This window comes from Procambarus clarkii, chromosome 4 (assembly GCF_040958095.1).
Source record: "Procambarus clarkii isolate CNS0578487 chromosome 4, FALCON_Pclarkii_2.0, whole genome shotgun sequence".
Taxonomy (NCBI): Eukaryota; Metazoa; Arthropoda; class Malacostraca; order Decapoda; family Cambaridae; genus Procambarus; species Procambarus clarkii.
This window is the reverse complement of record NC_091153.1, coordinates 8913521-8923794: the sequence shown is the minus strand read 5'-3', so window position 1 is coordinate 8923794 and position 10274 is coordinate 8913521.

The following is a 10274-nucleotide window of genomic DNA, read 5'->3' as shown; positions in this document are numbered from 1 at the left end:
AATAATTTTATGATCATAGATAAAGATGTTAGCATTTGAGCAAGTTGATGGAAATTATTTACATAGAAAAAAATATTTTTAAGTAAGCAGCAGATGTATTTAGGATGTAGCACAGAACTCTATGAACAAATCCAAAACGGCCATGATAATCATATATCATGCTATTGTGATTTCTGTGTGTATAGAGTACTCAATGTTGACCAAACTACACACTAGAAGGTGAAGCGACCTTCTAGTGTGCCATTCTCAAGTCGATTGTTGAGAATCGACTTGAGAATGGTCCAGAACGGATCGAAACGTCGTCGCTTCACCATCTAGTATGTGGTCTGGTCAACATTCTTCATCCACGTTATTGTGACTCATCGCCTGCATAGAGTATTCTATATTAAGGCCACGACAGTCATGAACGAATATGTGCTATTGTTCAAAAAGTTGTAGAATTATCAGGCTGCATCAAGTGCACGAACACCACGAACGTTACGAGTGAAATTCATTCACCCCAACCGACATAAGTTGACCGAGAATCAACATAGTGACCAGTCCTTAAGGTCAAGTGGCTAATGATCCCGGAAATTGCTTGAATAATTTAAGAGTCGGTAATGGTGTCCTCAGCGCTGCTGATAATAAACATGGATTGAAGACAAACCTTTTCAGAAAGGTACAGGAACCTAATATAGCCTTACCATGAAGGCCATGCCCAGCAAAAATTAATTTTTAAATTTTTATTTTTCAAATATATCACTCTTGGGGGATCAAAAAGTGACCCCGGCACGCTGTTCTTTCTTTAATTCAGGTTACCTCAACCAACCTATGTCCGTCCCGTACCCCAAGACCATTCGACCTGCAAAGTTGGTTTAGAAAAACCCAAACCATGGCCTCCAACAACGGATAAATACAGAGGCAGACAGATATTCACTCTTTTATATGTATATATGTAGTAAGCGTGCTTTCAAAAATACTACCTCCTTTCCTTGTACAATAACCAAAGTTAACTACATCCATTAAATTGCAGTTAGCTTAACAAGGTAGCTTTCGGCCCACGTCCACTGATCTTGTGTACCGTGATAGCAGCTAATTAACGGAGCATAAAACACCTCCATTTTACTAGCCGGATGTAACATGGGTCAATTATGGCAAACGCAACACTGTCTGTTCCAGCCTCGAGGCTCAGGCTGCGTGGCCAGACGTCTGGCTAAGTTGTGGAGGCCAAAGAGATAGACTAAGTTGTTAAGCAGGCGATGGTATAAGTTGTGAACCACAAATAAATTCCTTAACGTGGGTAGGCATTGTATAATTCAACTCGGCAATGACAAAAATTACTGTGAGGAGTTCTTCCCATGAGCTGAATATTACACCCAATAACATTATAGGTCAGGAGCTTTGGCCTTTGTGAGATTACCGTGGACTTTGTTGCTTATTTTTTTAAATATTATAATTGGTATACCTTTTCTTTGGAGTTTAAAGGATATGTGTAACTTTGAGGTAAACTGGAACTTCACAGACAGATGATATGACAAGGCACTATGTGGTATTACATTTATAATCAGAAAAGTCATTGTGTTGAATGAAGGTATTTTTTCTGCTTATGCACGTGGTAAAGTCCATTCTTTTTCTGATAAGAACGCGCTTAGAAATAAACAATCAATTGAGTCCTAGTCAATAAAATGGGAAATCATCCAAATCTTCTATCGTCATTGTGGCTTATCAACTAAAATGACTGACGTTCAAAGTTGAATTAATTGATTAATATTTCTAAGAGATAAGCTTTTCTTATATATTTTGCTTTTAAGGTTCTATCAACCAGCTGCTCTGCATTTGCAAGGATGAAACTGCATCTGAGAGTGTAAATATTGTTTGTCACTGCTTACAAAAACTCAACAATAATATTTACTAAAACAAAATACTTATCTCTCTGTCTGCTGAAGGACTTGAAAGGAAATAAACTTGTTAACATCTTTCTCATGACTAAGTAGCACCATATATACACTCTATTACGTACTCATAATCTTGACCAGCACTAAACCTTCAACCCTGGCTGATCTGAGGAAACGTATATCTGTCCCAGTTGCTGAAAATACCGGGTAGAGGGGAAATATATATCCTTATCCAGGAGTAACAGAATTCTTAAGTGTTCACTTACACAGGCACGTCAGACTTGGCGGCATAGTCTGTATTTACTACACAGTTTAACAAGCTACGAAGGGTATCAAAGCTGTTTATAACAATAATAACCAGTTATGAGGACGATCTAGTGGCGTTTCTGCGCTCGTAATACGGTTCGTAAATACAGAGTTAGTGGGGACACTGGGTTGGTGTTCAGTGCTGTTATACCGGGGGCACAGTGAAGGGGCACAGTGACAGGGGCACCGTAACGGGGTACAGTGACTGAGCACTGTACGTGACGGAGCATTGTGTGGAAACACGTGGTGGGAACGTGCTGAATCACCTGGTCGATCCTAAGGAAGGATTAAAACGTTTGCACGTTTCCTTTCACCTAAGGCCTCTATTCAACTAATAATAAATAGTTATCCTGAGGTTCGGAGACTGTTGTGATCATTCCCCTAAACACAACAGTCAGAAAGATCTCGGGTTGTGGGTTTTCGTGACCCACAGCCTGACCTACGGACGTGACCTCTCTGATAACTTGTCGTCCCTAGATGCGGCTGGCCACAGTCAGCACAACTGGAACACCAAAAATAAAATTGTATTTGTCTCTCTCCACCAAGCCAATGGGTTATAGAGTGGGAGGCGAGTTTTGCGGTAATGTAAAATAATCATCTTGTCCAAAATATTCTTTCTGCCTTTGTATCATTCCTCGCTAGAATAAAATATACTGGTGCACAAATTTTGAATGTTGCAAAACTTTAGAAATGTATTTTTTAATCCTCTCAATAATTGAAGCAATTATTGACGGATTTTTCATATTCAACATTACTACATATATATGACAGCAATTTATGCTTCGAGAATCGTTACAGAGAATTCAAGAATTTTGTTTATTTTTACAAATAAATTAGCTTTGTATTTGTAATATGACAAAAAATTACATATTCACTGTATCTGTAGAATATATTATCACCGGAAACGGGAAAGGATTCAGGAACTTTATGTAACGTATTTTATCTAAGAAACTAAATTTAACCCTGTTATTACCTACTGCCAATTTAATTTGTTGCCCTGTGTTGTAGGAATTGTCATACAATATACCAGATAATGTATAAATATCCATATATTCCATTTGGTAGCTATAGATCAAAATGCTCCTAAGTAATTTTATCACTGGATTTTTAAAGTGAGTCCCAGCATCTCTATCAATACTATATCGCCAAAACAGCCTTTTTTTCAACTAATTTAATGCTCAACTGCAACATTTGTAAGAAACGATTCGATTTTATAGCAAAATCAGCAATGAATTTCTCATTAGCTATTGCATATTTTATCATGAAATTAAGCAAATTTGCGACTCATATCACTCGTTTTGCATAATTATCCTCACAAGAACCTAATGAACCCACCCAGCGTACTGAGGCTGATGCTCGTTCATCTCTTATGAACGAGATGATAAAACTCGTACTGTCAAAGCTGTTAATATCATGATTATTGCGTTTCCAGTTGACATGTAGCTATGAATTGTGATTCTTCATATTGCTAATTTATTATATAATGCTGAAAATATTACTTGGTACACTGCGATATATTATTTATCGTTCAAAGGAGAAGTGGATTAATTTGCTACAATAGCTAGGTACCTTTATAAGTAAATTGTCACACACTGATTATACTATTGAATTATTTTGCACGATCCAGTAATATTGTAATTTCCGAGGTTAATTCATATATCTTACTATTTTATGTTTCTGTCTGTTACTTAAAGACAATTTTTCTTATTAGTAATTTGTGTAATAGATTATATATAGCTGAAGGAATTGGGTTTGCCTTACCTCGAGTGAGGGAAAAGGCTTGGTGTGTGTAGATAGGAAATGTCCGTAACCACTTACTGTTACTCGTCGTTTCCCCACTTTCTAATGTGCGATTTGGTCATCATAACTTCAGTCACGTCATTGACACTCGTCGTCGGCTTAAATACTAAATCTGCTGTAAATATAAAGTAATTATAGTAAAACACAACAATAAATGCGAATACACATATAATAGAAATAATTAGAAGTAAAATAAAGATCACCGTAGATAGCCAGGAAGGATACAGAAGTTAGGTAAAAAGAAAAAACAAAAAATCAGTAAAGACTGAAAAGATTAATGTATAATAAAAATAATAAGACTATTAATATCCAGATGAATTAATAATAAGATTCCTTCGAACCTCCATCACTTGCCCATAGTGTGCAAGCACGTGGCGCAGTGTCATTCGGCAATTAATAAGGTGCGTGCCGCAACGCAATATTGGTGTCGTTCAAACTTTGCCCGAAACGCTATACGTACTTGTGGCTTTAGGGTATTGTATGTACGACCTCTATCTTTAAATCAAACAGAATGTTTGTACTGTAACTCTGCAACTATGTATGTACTTTTCCTAAATAAATTATTATTATTAAATTCTTGATATTCACAGAAGCATTCCCGTCCTTTAACTTCACATCCTTTCCCTCATATTTCACGAAAACGTTTCGAAAGTACACAACCGTGACAGACTTGACAACCACCTTGTTGTTGGGCAGTACTTTGAAGCCGATCAATTCTTCAATTTTCATTCTCAAGGCGTCGAAAAGTGCATCACTTATTCCAGCAATATTTACACTCTCTGAGAACGTTAAATGTGCTGCTCCCTTAAACATCGATATTTACATCCATGGGGCTTGTGTCTGCAACAGTTTCCTTGGTGTTAAAACACCGTGTTATGAGAGTGTTTTCTTCCTCGAGTTTCATAAATAGGAGTGGCCCATCTTAAGCCCGTGTTACGAGGTTGTTTGCCTCGAGAAGTATACATAAAAAAGACTGTGCACGTCTTAAGCTTAAGGTAAGAGTCGCCTCAGATATGATGCTGCACAGAGCAAGAACTATTTATTGCGGTGATCACTAAGTCTTATTTCGTAGTACGTTAATTGTGATAGTTTCAACCTTTTGAAATATACACTTTTTGAAAAAGGGGAAAGTATATTTAAAATTTAAGGCATATGTTGCTTATCACCGAAAGGATTTGAGAGGAAATTTAATTGTGTGAAACAAGAATCAATAGGAGCCAAGTTTCATTGGATCTGAAAAACATTACTTCCAACATTTCTTAAAATATGGATCTAGTGGGTCGTTATTCATATTGTAATTTTCGGAAATCTAACACATTGTAATTAAATTGTCACGAAAACTTCATGATAATTTTCAACTGTAAGATTTCTTAGTATATGATTCCTTCTCCTCGCCAATGTGATCTTTGGAGAGTCTTTATCTGTTGCTCTTTATAAAGTTATTGGTGATTTATTTCCTGTATTCCTGTATTATTTCCTGTATTATTCCTGTATTAGTGAACTGCTGCATTGGTAGATTCATTGTGTTGGGGAACAGGCAGCCAGTTTATACATGCAGTACATATATGTACTGTACAGGACATGTATATTTATCCCTACAGTACATGTAGCTATACTCTTTGCTAGTCCAGGTGGGAATATTGATTAAATATTTGATTAAAGAGAGAGTGAGAGAGAGAGAGAAAGAGAGAGAAAGGGATGGAGAGAGAGAGAGAGAGGAGAGGAGGGGAAAGTCCAACAAGCTGATAAAGTGGTTCAGCATAATATTTCAGGATATGCCTTAGTTTTTAGAGGTCAGGTCAGTAGTTATGTAGTAACTAAAGAGTGGAGTGGTTTTAATCACCGTTGACTTGACAGCAATTGCAGCAAGACCTAATCAACGCGTGTTCACTCCCCCAATAACCATCCCGTGAGCCCAGTAGACCTTAATGACTCGACACAATCATTTCCAAACACCATTTGTTTGTCTGGCACGAACTGAATATTCGAACGTGCTTTACATATATAAATGTAACATTAGCATATATAAATTTGGAAAGAAATAGTTTCGGTGAATTACACTAAAATGTAATCAGTACATATACCATTTGTAAATGAGTCAAGGTAAAGTTTTCTAGAGTTTGATCTCACTTGACAACACATGTACAAGGTACAACTGCCAAGACATCAAAGTGAAATGATGTTGATTATGAAAAAAATATACCGTATGGAAGAGCCCAAACACCAAGGCATATCGACCTCTGGAGGGTTATTAAAGTCAACACAAGACTTTACTGACCTACCAGGAAATATACTCTAACCCTGAATATATTTCAGAGTATATTCACTAGGAATTTGGGATACACGGACATATAACGGGCAAAACAAAACAAAATTAACGAGCATGACCATATGGTGAGTCCCACTAAGGACTTTACATCCTGGTGAGGAAACTCTCCAGCCGTGTTGGTAGAAAATATGATATTTTACGTGTTGAAGCGGAGAGCAACACGAAGACCTGCAGACCAGTGCAGGTCAAGCTGGAGAATTTTATGTCCTCAACCTTCCTTTTCCGCGCTTCAGGTGGACTTTGGGAATTTGATATATATCTAACCAATATCTTTTTATGTGGTTTCTTAATTATATTTATATAGTTCAAGCATATTATATAATAAATTATGATCAGACATCAATAGGAAGTAGCCTGACATCAATAGCTATTGGTCTGATATCAAGAGCAAGTGTATGACCTTAACATATATATATATATATTAATCTGACCTAAATTGCAAGGGTGTTTGAACATCAATAGGAAGTGGCTCACATCACTAGCTATTGGTCTGACATCAATAGCCAGTGGCGTGACATCAAAACCAGTGGTCTATCAATTTCAAGTCAAAAGAAAATGTAATGTACAGGAGATGATAATATTATAACGAATATTGAATTATTTTATTAAATGCTTGAGGAATTTAAACATTTATAATTGGAAAGTTTGAACCTTTAAAATAGGGACTAACTAGAAGCAATTAATTGCGAAGACTTATTGAACAAATACCAATTCTTATGATAATTGGTTCTGTAAAGAAGATAAATGTAATGCCTCTTAATTTAATAGCGGAGATTTTTGTTAATGTCTAAATCTACTCTACACAAAATTAACCGATAAAGGTTTGCTGTCTTTGCCAGAGAGTGATAAAAAAATATTGTATTATTACATAAAATAAAAGCGAAAAATATTACGAATGTTTGGATAGAAATTTCTCACTAAAACCAAACTTGGAAAGAGAAGTGAAATATATTTAAGAAGTAGTTGCACAGTAAACATCAAGATATATAAATCGCGTTACAGGTAGAAATATATATTTTAGTTCAGGCATCTGGCCTGAACTAAATACAGGATATGAAAATACGGGGATATGATTAACCATATTTACTGCAGGTCGTCCCAATATTGCTCCCTTAAATACATTAGTGCTGGAACATTCATACTTATGCAGGCGATGAGTCACAATAACGTGGCTGAAGTATGTTGACCAGACCACACACTAGAAATTGAAGGGACGACGACGTTTCGGTCCGTCCTGGACCATTCTCAAGTCGATTGTCTCAAGACAATCGACTTGAGAATGGTCCAGGACGGACCGAAACGTCGTCGTCCCTTCAATTTCTAGTGTGTGGTCTGGTCAACATTCATACTTAATCAATATTTTGTATTTAGTCCTAGAAAATCCCCTTGATAATATCGAAATAGCAAGACAATTTAATTTGGCTTCTTTCTCACCTTTTCTTTTCTCTTCACTTGTTTCACTCGACAATGTTTATACAACACCAACTGCACTGCCTCACGTGCTAAGTGTCCAAGTGTTTACAGAATGTTGTCACATGTTTACACAATCTGTGAGCGGTACGATGTACTCTCTCTATTTGGCTGCCCTGGTCGTACGCCTGGATGCGCTTACACAAGAGTCGCACAACTTTTTTTATGTTTTCAATGTTTGTTTTGTTCTTAACGCTTTTCTGTATTTTGTGTTTTAGTTTGCTATGCACTCTGTTATCGCTTTACTGTTTCTCACAATTCTTCCAGCCTTTTGTTTTCAACTGCTTTTCAAATCGTATTTATATTTAAAATTTCGTATCAAATTGTCGTGAATTTCTCTCGTTATTTTGCTGATGTGTGCCTCAGATGTTGGCTCTGAAGATATTTTCCTCTTTCACATCTTTCTCGTACCCGGAAGAAATATGTTGCCTTGTCTTCATCCTGCACTGTCTCGGAGGTCGCCTTGCTTCTTTTTGTATCCTCATAACTTTAGATTTCTAAGAATTCGGATCCAGAAACCACCTCTTAGATTTCTGATAAACGTCTAGTTCTGTTTTCAATGTATTGTAATCCTCTTATGTTCTGACTCTTCTCGTTACCTCATCATTGTCAGCAAATATTGATAAGAATGAGCTTACTGCCAGTCATGAAACATTTACATGGGTGTGAGTGTGTGTATTTACTATTTGCATCTTTAGAATCGAGCTACTAGCTCTTGGACCCCGGCTTTCTAACCAATTTATTTTTCCTCTTTTATGTCTACTACATATATATCAATTACACACACACACACACACAATCACAGGAAGCAATTGTCTAAATCCCAAGTACCTATTTACTGCTAGGTGAACAAGGGCATTAGGATGAGAGGAACTCTGCCCGTCTGGAATGGAACTCGACCGGGAATCGAACCCATGCCCTTAGGACTATGACTTCGAACGCTGACCACTCAGCAACTAGGCCACTGTGTGTGTGTGTGTTTTGCAACCCCCGTAAGCACCTAGTTGTGCTTGCGGGGGTTGAGCTCTGCTCTTTCGGCCCGCCTCTCAACTGTCAATCAACTGTTACTAACTACTATTTCTTTCCACACACGTGTGTGTTTGTGTGTGTGTGTGTGTGTGTGTGTGTGTGTGTGTGTGTGTGTGTGTGTGTGTGTGTGTGTGTGTGTGTGTGTGTGTGTGTGTGTGTGTGTGTGCGTGTGTGTGTGTGTGTGTGTGTGTGTGTGTGTGTGTGTGTGTGTGGACCTGGGGTAGTGTGTCGCGGAGTAATTCTGTAGCAGAATAAGTACCTGCATGTGGACTGCAATTAATCACTTTGTGTGATGCTTGGAAATTACTCTCTGCCATGTATTTTACCTTTTATCTCTTGGGAAATTATATTACAAAGAGGATACTGCTACAGAAATATATTTCCTCGCTGCTGTTATTACTATCGTTAACTTGTTTTCTGCCAGTGTTTTACTAATGCATATTACAAGTATTAATGCTAAACAAATTATAAAGCTAGTTTTACTAAGTTTATTCTTATTGTTAATATAAATGTTAATGTAATTAATATTGTTGTTGTCATTATGAGAACATCAGCACATGATGTTAGATAAAATATAATCCCTGGTTGATTGTGTTACTTCTGCTGCTCCTTATGTTACTGTTGCTTGCATTGTTGCTACTGTTGTGTTACTACTGCTGCTTGTGTTACTACTACTACTTGCGGTACTTCTGTTGCTTGTGTTTCTTCATCTACTGGAGAAACGTGTTGCTGCAAAATGTTTCTTACAGAGAAGCAATTATTTTAGGAAAGAATTTAGAAACATGCAAAATTTTACGTGTATGTGAGCCAAAATCTACCCAGAGGAAATACTGATTATTTTCAGCAAAAATTTCAGGTTACATTGAGTGTTGCCACCTTGTTTTGCAAGATTATAGTGTTGCCTTGTCGTGCAAGAGTTGAGAGTTATCTCCATGATCAAGTGTTCATGGAGATTCTGCCAGGTCTTCTCTGAATACCTTTTATTCTCTTCTCTGAGGCCATGGGGCTCCCTAACTGCACCGGAGGTGGTACGCCTGCTATACATATATTTTGTATTTATTTTATTGCACTGTACATGCATTTAAATAAAGATGAACAATTCATTTATAAATTACAGTTACAAAATATAATAACTGAATTATAGTGACTCACAGACTGATGAGTTATCGTTGTCTATATAATAGGATTTGATAAAATAAAAAAAACATATTACAGTCTTTAATATTAATATTGCAGAATTATTTCCTCGTAAGAAATATTCTCCTACAATAACCCTGAATTGATGGTCATGGATGGTGTTCATAAAAGCTTGGCTTACTTTAGCACTTTGCCACTTTTCTGAACTTTAATATCTTCCCTCTGTATAAACATGGATTCAAAACATAGATATTCCACTTTTGACACAATATATATATTAAGGATATCCTGGCTATAAGATTTTCCTGAAACTTATTCAAAGAAACACT